We start from the raw sequence: 13,613 nt of genomic DNA, 5'->3' as shown, positions 1-13,613 counted from the left end.
ATAGTGACGTGCTTCGCTGGCGCTAGATTAGGGAGGCTTATGGCATGTGCACGGTGATATTTAAAACGAATTCTGAAACTTGTCTGTTTGACCTATGTGCTGAGCTTTGTATGTTGACCACTCGAGAAGACAGATGACGTTGATACTATCAGATGTGTAGTTCCCATTTATCTTTAAAGAAAAGCTGGACAGTGTACTTTAAACTGTTTTAGATGTCGTCATGTGCGCGCACACTTTGCAACGTGGTTTGTTGCAGGGATGACAGCCTTCATGATGTGAACACGTGGTTTTAGATGAAGTTAGTAAATCAGGAAGGTTCCGCGATCATCGGTAGACCACGCGTGGTTGTTCTGTAAAGATTCCTTTCAGCCGCTCACTCTGTATTAAAATGTTCAAATGTTTCTTTAAAATATGGTTCGCAATCAGAGATAAGGCCGCATGTGTCAAAATTAGATTAGTCCGCGAACAATCTTTGGGTCTATTGTTAGTGTTCAGCAGGTCTGAATGGTCAAGCTCTTCTGCACGTTTGATGGCGTCTGTGATTAGGCTGGCCGGATAGCTCTGTTTTTCGAGCGCGCTCCGAAGTTGTTCGCAGTGGCGGGAAAATTCGCTGCTATCAGAGCATATTCTTTTAAGACGGACTGCTTGGCTGTAGGAAATACTAGTTTTATTTTGTTTCACGTGACTACTACTAATGTGCTATATGCAAGTGCATTCATTCGATATATATATATATATATATATATATATATATATATATATATATATATATATATATATATATATATGTGTGCTTGTGTGCGTGCGTGTGTGTGTGTGTGTGTGTGTGTGTCTGTGTGTGTGTGTTAGAATGAATTTCTATAACAAAATTGGTAATCTGCCAACGTGATGTATTTGTGCGTCCTCGAAAACATGAAATAGAATATGCTGTCCCTATTACAAGGATTCGCACAGAAATAGTATACTCAGGTCATTTATCTTACTGTACCGGGACTCTTTTGTACAGTATGTGCAAATAGCGCATAAAGATGGCAATATAACATAAACACTGCACTTCCGAACATCATGGAAGTTTTTGTTCGTGTGAATACTCAAGAAATAACAAAGTTATAAAAATAAAACTAACAATGATACTACGTTATCAACATTACATGACAGTTTTTTAAAGATATACCTTGCAAATGCATCACAGTATACTTGTTTCATAACAAAATACGAATAGACAAACTATCGTCAGCTCACGCCACTCAAACCTGAACAAGAGGAAATAGTCACGGTTGTATTTGTATATAACTTTCAAAAATATCGAGTACGCTTGAATATAGTAAACTTATTTTTTTTGCCTCTTAGGATACGAAACTGAGCCGCAACTTGCATAATGTGGGAGAAGTGAACGTTCCTTGTGCAATACAGGCTGTAATTTGTGACGGAATGAAATGATTCTACGGTATAGTTTACTGCAGTAGTTCGTTGTAATGAATGATTGAGTGATTGAATGATTGTTATGTAGTGTTGAACATCAGAAAACCATCATACGATTACGAGAGATGCCGTAGTGGAGGGCTCTAGAACTTTTGACTATGCACTTGGGGTTCTCTAACGTGCAACCAAATCTGAGCACATGAGCCTACAACATTTTCGGCTAGTATTTTGATGTAGGCTTATGTATTAAGGGTCTGCGCTGCAATATTAAGCGTTGGTTAAACCAAGTTCCCGCTATTTGTGATGATTTGCACTTGCACGATCTCACAAGCGGACCTTCTAGTAAACGCAATTTGAATTTATAGTATATTTAGAACCATACGTGATAATCCCTTCAAAAATTCACGCTGCATTCCTGACAGCGGTTACATGGGGCGGTGTCTATTGCTGGACTTGTGGAGAAACAGCTCCAATAACTTGAAAAGTAGAGACTTGCCAAGCACCGGTGTTTCTCACAGTGAAATGCACCTTTGCTGATGTGTACGAATACAAGAGACAGTTGGACTGGCAAAGACCACAGGACATGCCGATAGCCCGAGCGCGTGAGGTGCTTAAATCTGAAATATAACACACGCAGTAAATAAGTGCTCACATTATGCGTATGCAGCCGAACTTTCATCATCATCAGCATCATGGCTACGCCAGCTGATTTGTTTGTCCACTGAGTCCGGTCCTGTGCTTGCTGCGGTCAGGATAATAAATGCGAAGCATTTCTTAAACTTCGGCGATTTTGACGGTATCTATATATCTATCGTCTATCAATATATATGTGACGTATGAAGTGATGGTAGATAGAAGCCGAGAAGGAAGAAGTGAGAACGTGTGACGCTACGAAGAATGGGAGACGTGGCCTGGCTCATACGCCATGTTTATTCTACTCTGCACTTCTTCCTTCTCTACCTCTACTAACCATCAATTGACACGTCACACGATTCCCCCACCAAGTCGACAGGATGAAGACAGTCACACAAGCCGACAGGATGAAGACCTGGCCACCACTCATCAACCTCGCATCATTCACGAAGCCACCTGCAGTACGCCTCAACTGAATATCGACCACAGAAGAGGTGACCTCAGGCGCATACAGTTACCGGCACCATGACAGAACCATCGACTGAGCTCGACATCCCCAAGTACACCGGATCAGCGGATGACGGGCCCGTACAGGACTGGTTCAACCTATTCAAGGTCCACGCCGCTGCTGCATCCTGGTCGGAACGGGAGATGATAATCAACTTCACTGACTACATCTCCGGTGAGGCATTCAAGTTTTACCTGAAACACATATTCGAAAACGACGAATCATGGCAAAAGATCAGGGAAGAGATGATTACCCGTTTCAAAGAATACGATGAAGACATGTTCATACCTCATCAGCGGAAGGCTTTTCAACTGAGCCATCACAGTTACGCGAAGGCTTCCCGCAGTAAGCCGATTTTCCAAACGAGATCTCAGAGAAAATATACCACCATTGTACCATCATATGACTCTTCCGAAAAAACGTCACGCATTCGAACACCGACTGGTAACGAGCGCGTCACAACAGACAAGGTAAAGCGTCCGTATGCCGAAAGGAATCTGGAAAATTTCGCCAAAAAACTGAACCTAAACTCGCCTTTCCCAAGAGCAATGAAATCGACATTTTCAACGTGTTCACTGCACCACAACACTTCAGATTTTACAGAACCACCCTAATGCCTTGATACATCGTGTCACACACAAGGCCCAAATTTTTTCGAGCGTGTGACGGAATTAACGTGTGACGAGCTGGTGAATTCTCCCAATACCAGCCCCCACCCTGGCGTTCCCGACCAGGGTCGTTCGACAAACACTGTCAGCCTAACTACGCTGCAAAAAGAAAAACATACGCCATCGGAACCACCTGAAGCCATGTCTGTTTTGCTCTCATCGTCAAGTGACAACACACATGTGAGTCAAAGCACTGCAGGAATTTCGAATCCACCAACGCCGGTGCATTGTCAACTGACAGAAGCATTTACAGTCAAGGATGACTCACAACCATCTTGGGAGCGTTCTCTTCAGCCTGTCACGCTGCTTTCATCGCAGGACAAGCCTAGCAGTACAGTGTCGACTACCGACAATCTACTGATCACATCACCATCTAAAGAAAAGCAGACTCCGGTTCCTGAAAGAGGCCCATCTGACGAACTTTCACAAGAAGATGAGCGATTTCAACAAAGGCAACTCCACGAACTCCAAGAACTGCAACGGCTACTTGAACAAGAACAACGATCAAGTGAAACCTCCTCACGAGTACACTTGTGGCTGAAAGATCATCAGAGACAACATCAATTAAACAAGCAAAGACGAAGCCGATGCCTAAGCCATCTTCGCAGAAAGCAACGTCGACAAAGTTTCCTGCACCAGTTCTCAACGCCGTGTTTACGATTCAACAAACTGAGAGAAGACTACATAAAGCTACGAAAGAGACGTACAGCTACCACGTGTACAATGAAGGAACAAAGCCATCACACCATCTGCTTCGGTTCTCGCACATGCAGGCTGCAAGCACTCGTTATGTCTCAGCCACGACACAGAAAGCAGCGTCTACGACGGAGAACTTCGTGCCAACGACATCCGACTCTCAAATGCTGCAAGTACTTCGACCCTTGTTCATTCATGACAGGAATCGCTGTGTCATCAGTAACTTCTACGTTCAAGGCGTGCTTCTGTTGGCCAGAACGCCATAGTCAACCTCGCCCACCAGAGTTGTCATAAAATTCATCGGACTGCTCAATCGACCTTGAAGATTTAGTGAGATTGTGGATCTCCGTCTGGACGTGAAACTGTGAATTTGGACATTGTTTTGTTTATTAACTTCTTTAATTTGTTATAGTTTGTAACCAGTGCCATCTTTCGGGGGGAGGGGGAATCGTGTGACGTATGAAGTGATGGTAGATAGAAGCCGAGAAGGAAGAAGTGAGAACGCAATAAACATGGGGTATGAGCCAGGCCACGTCTCCCAGTCATTATAGCGTCACATATATATATATATATATATAGTGTGCAATGAATAGGATACAATTAGCGGGGCCTGCAAAGGACGAGGAAGAGCGCCATGGTTCGTGCTCGTGATAGCTCCGATTCGGATCGGTGAGCGCTTGACCTGTGTTCGTTTCTTTAACAAACTCGTCGCGGACTCAATGCTCATCGCGTACTACCAAGTGGCGGAGAGTCTTGGTTCTCTTCTTTACCCTGGAACTCTGTAGCCGGACTCTACCTTCACCGTCCATCATGCCTGACGACGTTGCAGCACAGCCAAATGCTGCCACACCCCCCGATCTCCGCTGCCCCTGTATTACGAGGGAGCGTGACGCAGTTATATTCAACGGAATTGATGAAAAGGACGTCGAGGATTGGCTCTCTTCGTTTGAAAAAGTGACTGTCAACAACCGGTGGGACGATAACGACCAACTCGGCCGCGTCCACCTTTACCTGAGGGGTGTCGCGGAGCTTTGATTGAACGACCACGAGTCTGAGATTACCACCTGGGCCTCCTTCAAAATAACCTTCGAAGACGTATTCGGCCGACCGGCAGTGCGCAAGCTCCGCGTGGAGCAGCGTTTGCGGGATCGTGCCCAGTTGGCAGGAGAAAGTTTCACGTCTTACATGAAGGACGTCGTAGGCTTCTGCCGGCGCTTCAATCCGGTCATGTCTGAAGCCGACAAAGTCAAGCATATCATGAAGGGCATCGAGGACGTTGCGTTCCACATGCTTGTGGCGAAAACTGCTGGAACCGTCACAGACTTCATTCAGCACTGCCAAAGCTACGACGAGTTGCGAAAGCAGCGAATTTCCACGCGACGTCACAGTTTCGACAAGTCAGCACTGACCGTTGGCGCGGTCTCTCCAGATCCGGTACTATTGACGCACCAAATAAAACAGTTCATCCTCGAGGAGATTGCCCACCAATTGTCTATAGCTCCATTTCTCCCTAGTAATAGTCCTGGACTCCCCTCCTAACTGTGCCAAACAATTCAGGAGAAAATATCAGCTCTTCCGCCTACGCACCAGCCACCGCCTGTATCAGCGCCGTTGACCTATATGCTGACGTCACGAGAAGGCCTTCACATGCAGTGCCATACAGCACAAGCCCTCCTCAACGCCCTCGTGTCTTCTACGCACCGTAGGCGCCGACAAGCCCGCAAGTTGCGCTTTATTGACGTCCTGCCACCCTTCTCAATAATCTTTTGCGCACACTGGACAACCGACCAATATGCTATTACTGTGGTCTACCCGGGCATGTCGAGCGTTTCTGCCACCACCGTGTTCCTCGTCCAACTGCCGTTGAAGCCAATTACAGCTACGACCATACAGAGCCGCAACAGCCAATGCCCTCCCACGCTCGTTCAAACACCTCATCGTTGAACCGCCGCACCTCCAACTCGTCCCTCTCCGCGCCGGCGCTCGCTATCGCCAATGCTTTGACGCACCGCACCCGTCCACCCGGAAAACTGACCACCGCAGTTCCCGAGGCAAGAACTGCGCCACTGTCGAAATCTACAAGGCCTCCTTCCCAACCTGCAAACGAAATTCCAATCTTCATTGAAGGTGTTGCCGTGTCCGCTTTGATCGATACTGGAGCTGCTGTGTCCGTGTTGAGCGAAGCAATGAGCCACAAGTTGAAAAAAAGTTGAAAAAAATTATGACTCCGCTTTCTGATGTTTCTCTCCGTACGGCGACCACACATCACATACAACCTTCCGTCACGTGCACAGCTCGTCTATTCATTCAGGACGTTTTGCATGTGGTTGAATTCGTCGTCTTTCCGTGCAGCTCGCATGACGCTATTTTGGCTAGCACTTTCTTTCCATGCATCATGCCGTTGTGGATTGTGCCCGTGCCGAGCCTGAATTATCAACAATCTCGGACGTCGCTCCTGCCAAGTCATCTTTTTCTCGTGTCGTCATCGCCGAGGACACGGATATCCCACCTATGTCGTCTGCTATTGTGCCAATCTCCTGCGACTATGCTTTCTCGGCCGCCTTGTTTACGCCGTCAGCGACATTCACTTCCTGGAAGAACTTTCCTCTCCCATTTGCTCTTATCACGATCGAAAGCTTCTCCACAACCATTTATGTCACGAACCTGCTTTCGGTCCCAACCACTATGTTCCGTGGATAATGTATAGGGCCACTTGAGGACAATGATTCAGTCTGCCCTAACTCACTACCTGCTCGCACAGCAAGCCTCCATGTCGCGAGCGTTAATCTCGATACCACGGCCAACACATCTACCCCAGATGCCTTCCTTCCATTCATTGCTTCGGACCTTCCAGCGTTCAGCGGACGCAACTCTTGAAGCTTCTCGGCCGCTTTCGGATGTCTTTCGATTATAGGCAACCCAGTTTTGAAAGAACACCTTCGATCGCTCATCATATAGACATTGGCAGCCATGCACCCCTGCGCCAGCGTCCATACCGCGTTTCTCAAGCTGAACACCCGGTTATTGAAGACCAGGTGACTGACATACTCAGTCGGGAAGTCATACAGTCGTCCCACATTCCCTGGGCATCCCCGGTGGTGCTCGTGAAAAAAAAATTACGGTAGCATCCGCTTCTGTGTTGATTATAGGTGCCTTAACAAGATCATGCGCAAAGATGTCTACCCACTCCCCAGAATTGATGATGCGCTCGACTGTTTGCAAGGAGCGGAGTTCTCTTCGCTGGATCTTCGGTCGGGGTACTGGCAGGTACCTATGGATGAAGCCGACCGGCCTAAAACTGCGTTCGTAACTCCTGACGGCTTGTACGAGTTCAACGTGATGCCGTTCGGCCTTTGCAATGCCCCGACAACATTCGAGCGTCTTATGACAACATACTTCGAGGTCTCAAGTGGCATACGTACCTTTGCTATCTGGACGACGACGTGGGTTTTTCAGAAGACTTCGATACCCATCTCCAGCGCCTCGCAAGTGTCCTGGAATGCCTCACACAGGCGGGGCAATAACTAAATTTCAAGAAATAACACTTCGCCACACAGAAGCTCGCAATCTTAGTGCACGTTGTCAGCAAGGACGGCGTTCTACTAGACGCAGACAAGCTCGGTGCCGTCACTGAGTTTCCTAAGCCGTCGACACTCAAAGAACACCGGAGCTTTATAGGGCTATGCTCGTATTTTTGACTATTCATTCGTAATTTCGCATCTATAATTATCCCTTTAACACGTCTACTCGCTGACAGCCATGGTATTTCGGCATGGTCGTCCACCTGTGACGACGCATTTGCGAAATTACGTCATCTTCTGACATCGCCACCGATTTTTCATCACTTCGACCCAGTCGCCGCTACCAAAATCTTCACGAATGCTAGTGGAGTCGGCCTTGGCGCTACCCTTGCGCAGCGCAAGTCTGGCTTCTATGAAGGCGTCGTTTTTTACGCGAGTCGCACTCTGACCAGAGCTGAAGAAAATTATTCGGTCACGGAAATAGAATATCTAGCCATAGTTTGGACAATCGCTAAATTTAGACCTTACATATATGATCGGACATTTGATGTCGTGACTGACGATCACGCCCTCTGCTGGTTGTCGTCTCTAAAGACCCATCTGGGTGCCTAGCCCGTTGGGCATTACGACTCCAAGACTATGACTTCCGCGTCGTCTACAGGTCAGGGCGCAGACATTCAGACGCCAACGCTCTCTCTCGATCTCCGCTTCCCCATGACTGTGCAAATGCGCCTGTTTCTACATACAATTCTGCCTCCCTCACACACGCTCACATGCCATTCGAGGAGCGTCAAGACCCTTAGATAGTGTCTGTAATGGAGTTCCTATCGAAGCCATCACTGAGTACCGCCAGTCGCTCGCTGTGGCGCACAGCTCGCCATTTCACTATGCGCGATGGGCTACTTTACCGCCGCAATTACCTCAGTGAAGGTTGCAAGTGGTTATTGGTGATTCTTCGCCATTTACGTGCTCATATTTTGACCTCGTTCCATGCGGGCCTTCAATGCGGCCACGCTGGTGTAATAAAGACGTATGCACGCCTCCGGCTACGGTACTACTGGCGTGGAATGTACCGATTTGTCCGCCAATACGTGCGTTCATGCTCAAAATGTCAACGCCGGAAAAGTTCACCGCATGCCGTCACTGGACCGCTCCAGCCGTTGCCCTGCTCATCCCGACCTTTTGATCGCATCGGAATCGACTTATACGGCCCACTTCCATGCACACCTGACAGAAATCGCTGGGTGGTTGTCGCTATTGATCATTTGACAAAGTATGCTGAGATTGCCGCGCTGCCAAAGGCTACATCACGTGAAGTCAGCTCATTTAAAATTCACAAACTTGTTCTTCGGCACGACGCTCCTCGCGAGTTACCCAGCGACCGCGGACGCACGTTCCATTCAGAAGCCGTACAACACCTCCTGCGTGAATGCAATGTTGTTCATCGAACAACCAGTGCGTACCATCCCCAAACCAACGGCATGGCTGAACGCTTCAATCGCACATTAGGCGACATGCTGTCCATGTACGTATCTGCTGATCCCACCAACTGAGACCGCATACTACCATTTGTTACCTTCGCGTACAACAGCGCCACTGAGTCCACGACTGATCTTCTTCCTTCTTTCTTCTATATGGCCGTGAACCCTCCTCATTTATGGATACTATTCTGTTGTATCACCTGGATACTTCGGAGTCTGCAACTCTCTCAGAAGTCGCCACCTATGCGAAAGAATGCAGGCAGCTAGCACGTTCGTTAACTACACAAGACACAAGACTAAGCACACCGAAAGGACCGCCATGACACCAACCTGCACCCCCGTCATATTCACCTGGAACATTGGTGTGGCTTCGCGTTGCCTCCTCAGCTCCAGGCCTTTCTTCAAAGCTGCTGCCTACGTATGAAGTCCCCTACCGCATCCTGCGTCAAGCATCTCCGGTAAACTATATTGTCGAGCCCGCACAGTCATCCACAGATCGCTGCCGTCACAGTCATCAGACTGTTCACGTCGACCGACTGAAGCCGCACTATGACCCACCAGTCGTACCTGTGCCTTAGGTCGCCAGGATGGTGCCTTTTTCGCGGGGGAGTGATTTCAAGAATGTACAGGGTGCAATTAGCGGTGCCTGCATAATACGACGAAGAAGACCGTGGTTCGTGCTCATGATAGTTCGTGATAGACTCTAATTTTACTCTTTCATTCAAGAACCTGCTTTATTTTTCAAAACACATTTGTCGCGACTACACACCCCGCAAATATTATTTGCACAAGCGCTACTACAGCAACTGAATGTAAAAATATAAACATATTGGTGCAAAACACAACCTAAACTCAATACTTAGCATACCATTTGATGATATATTTTCTCATAAAGTGAAACGATTGGCACATAGGTCCTTAAATGACCAGTTAGCAGATTATCTAGCTCAACTAGAGATAAGTATTATCATTGCGACTGATCCATCTGTGTCAAAAGAAAAGACTAGGGTGTGCATCTTCTCTCCTTCTTTGGGCTGGTCCTTTCCCATTCGACTCCCAGATTATACCCCTGTATTCATTGCACAATTATTGGCAATTGTTCTCGCCATACGCAAATTGCCCTCAAGCGAATCATTGGCAGTTATCATTACAAATCTGTTATCAGTTTGTAACGCACTTTCTGCGGCAGTAAATGAAGAGCTGATGCATACGTTTCGGCATTTAGTACCCAAAAACGTAAAGAAACTGCATTTGCTTTGTGTTCCGGGCCACCGCGGATTAAATTTAAACCAAATCTCGGACTCTTTAGCAGCAGTTCTCCTGAGTGGGCCCACCATCCCAGTTTTGCCAGATACAGCTTACGTGACAGCGCTAAGGTTCCGAAATGCTTGCCGGCAATGGGGAAAATGTAATTTCAATAAATTCAAAGATTTCGAACAATTGAGGTATTGCTAGAATAAACAGTGGTGTGTATCTTGCCAGTTAGTAGTCACTTATACCAGATTGCACTGGGCAGTTCCACAACTAAATTATTACCTTAACAAAGCTCGACTCAAGGCGTCACCGCTATGCATTTCGTTCAACAAAATTGAAACAATTGAACATCTCTTTTTATTCTGTCGTCGTTATTCTTATCAGAAAAAAAGATTTTTAGTAGCCCTATTACAAAAGCTAGAAATACAAGTAAATCTACCAGTAATTTTATCATTTGGCGGAACTTCATTCGGATACTGCCACAGGAATATATGCTCCACTGCGTTTTAATACATCAACGCAACTGAAATATTATCGTGCAAGTGAACCCTAACCTTTTCACATCTTTAGTTTATAATTCGTAGCTATGTCTATCAAAAAGAAGAGATGGTTTGACCGCTTGCTCAGCAAACATTTTTGTTTTTTGGTGGTATTATTTTTAAACTACTTTTTCAGATTGGCTTCATTTTAACTTTAGTTTCATTTAAGTATGCTGCCGCCCGGTTCTTGGCCTATCCCCCTCTGTGGGTGAGCGCCATCCATCAGAGGTCATCAGCATCAGCATCAGTATCAGCTTCATCAGCTCCGATTCGGATAGCTGAGCGCTTGACCTGTGTTCGTTGTTTAATAAACGCGCCGCGGGCTCAAGGCTCAACGCGTACAACCAATATATTTAAATATATATATATATATATATATATTTAAATATATATATATATATATATATGTATATATATATGTGTATATATATATATATATATATATATATATTTATCTATACAAATATATATATATATATATATAGGGAAAGGTGTGTATACATGAGGGCTCGTTTTTCCGTGTTTTTACACAATATAATGAGATCTAACAGACAATAATGCCAAGGAAAGTATAGGGGTAGATATTAGACCGATTTGCTATGTAATTAGCGCTGTTCGTTTCATCCTACGTAATTATCATCCCTCTGTTAGTGTTTTATCATTGAAGAGTACACTTCCATATTCCATTACTCTCTATTCGCAGAAAGAACTCGCGAACTTCATTATTTCATAAAATATATCACCACAATTCTTTCCTTCGCTCACTTTGGATTCACCTGGCGTCGTATCATTCTGCTCGCCATGATCACGTGTACAAGGTCAGCGTACCTCGTCACAGCACCTTAGCAGGTTCACAATCATTCCTGCCTAAGGCGCCAATAGATTGGAATGCTTCGTTCACTCAAGCTTCGTTCACTCAAGTTTACACTGGCAAGCACCCCCGGAGAAAAAAAAATCTAACAAAAAACTTTATGAATCAAAGCCCGAAACATAAGACTAAAACTGCAAAACTTTCTGTGAGAGAAAGACCAAAGAAGAGTAAAGGTAGGGAGTTCAACGAGCTTCTGCTCGGTTGGCTACAATACACATGGGAAAAGAGAGAACATAAAGAGCAAAATCTAGATAAATTAGGAAAAACTCATAGCTCGAACACACCTCACACGCACTCCTTCTGTTAGTTAACCGACGCTCATGAAATCTGGCCGCCTTAAAGAAGCACAAATGTGTTATTGTACATAGCATTGTACTTGTACGAAGCTATGAACTAAGATACTTGGATATTTATTTAGATTTGTGTTCTTTCATTCGTACAATGAAGCTTGGCTTTCAGACCACATAGTTAAGCCTGGTAGGAGGGACAGTACCATGAAATAGGCTCAAGTGTCTTCTGCCAGGCGGAAAAGCTTCGTAGCACACTACTGTCCACTTCAATAGTATATGAATGCGCATCTCTAAATGCCACATACAATCACATGGAACACAACAGCGTTGCAATGTGCCGTGAGATTCGGGATGATAAACGGAGATCCAAGTCGGGATACAAATGACAATCAATAGGTGTGCGGTAGCCGACATAGAAGTTGAAACGTGAAGATAACCAAAAAATCAACATAACCAGACGAAATCTCAAAGGGGAGAAAACGGAACTGGGCCTAGGCATATACCACAGTGCATCGCGCCGTGAGATTTTGGATGACAATCTGAGATGCAAATCGGGGTAAAAACGAACATAAATGGGTGTATAATTGCCGACACAAGAATATTTATATGGAGACAACCTAAAATGCTATAAAAACATATGAAACCTCAACGGGAAGAAGATAAAACTGGCCGCATGAAGAAAAACGACATGGGATAAAAAAGGTCATATGACTACTAATATCAGAAGGATATTTACAGTAGTTAACGAACCTCAAAGATTAGCAGAATAGCCAGGGCAACCTGGGCGACAGTGTAAGATGATGCATTAGCCTCAGAAGAATCAGACATCGCAACAGTAACGATAAGGCAAGTACAGGAACATTGAAGGTAATACAGAGTAGTAATCAACAAGTGAAGACCAGGTATCATCATATCTACTGGAAAACTGTAGACTCATTATGTTAGAAACTTTGACGACCATGAAGACGAACTGTCTTTTACGGTAAAGTTACGAGTATGTCGCCACAGTGGCAACATAATCTTAAAACACAACAAAGGGACGCGTAGGTCTTCAAAAGGTCACTCAGCTTCATCCGTCGTCCATACGCTATTTACAAAAATTCGCTCCTACAATTAGGACTACGGTAGAATTGGCTGAACCGAAAGACCAAGCTGGATATACGAGAACTGACAGTATTCATACTATTATTCAGCCGAAAGCGAAGTGCGCTTACTAAAAGGAATCTCTATGAATTTTCAGAAGAGATTTGATCTCGTTGAGCTTTGAATAGTCTTGATGGCAATGTGGAATCAGAAAGCCGACAAACTGTCAATGAATATCCTCGAATAAACATACAGCGGCTCCACGGCACCACCGTCTTCCTTAAAGAGAGTGACAAGTTCCTAATCGAGAAAGCTGTAAAGCTTTACCGCATGATTTTCTCAGTGCTACTCACCGTGTACATAGAGTGTTTATGGGGAGAATGGGGAGTGTCCTAGAATGGGGAGTGTTAAAAATACGAGTAAATGTGGACAAATGCGTGTAAACTGTGAGGCGCTCCTGAAATGACATTGGCCAGTAAATTGCGAGGAACTGTGAGTTGTGGTCACTGACTTGCAAAAAAAAAAGCAGAAGGGTGGCTTTGAGTATTATTATGTTGAAATTATAAGTGGCCTGGAGCAACCTCGGGAAAGCGCAACGTTTTGTGCCATGTAGCGAGGCACTGAGGGTGGTAAAATTCACACCGCTT

Source organism: Rhipicephalus microplus, chromosome 2 (genome assembly GCF_043290135.1).
Source record: "Rhipicephalus microplus isolate Deutch F79 chromosome 2, USDA_Rmic, whole genome shotgun sequence".
Taxonomy (NCBI): Eukaryota; Metazoa; Arthropoda; class Arachnida; order Ixodida; family Ixodidae; genus Rhipicephalus; species Rhipicephalus microplus.
Note: the sequence above shows the minus strand (reverse complement) of the source record.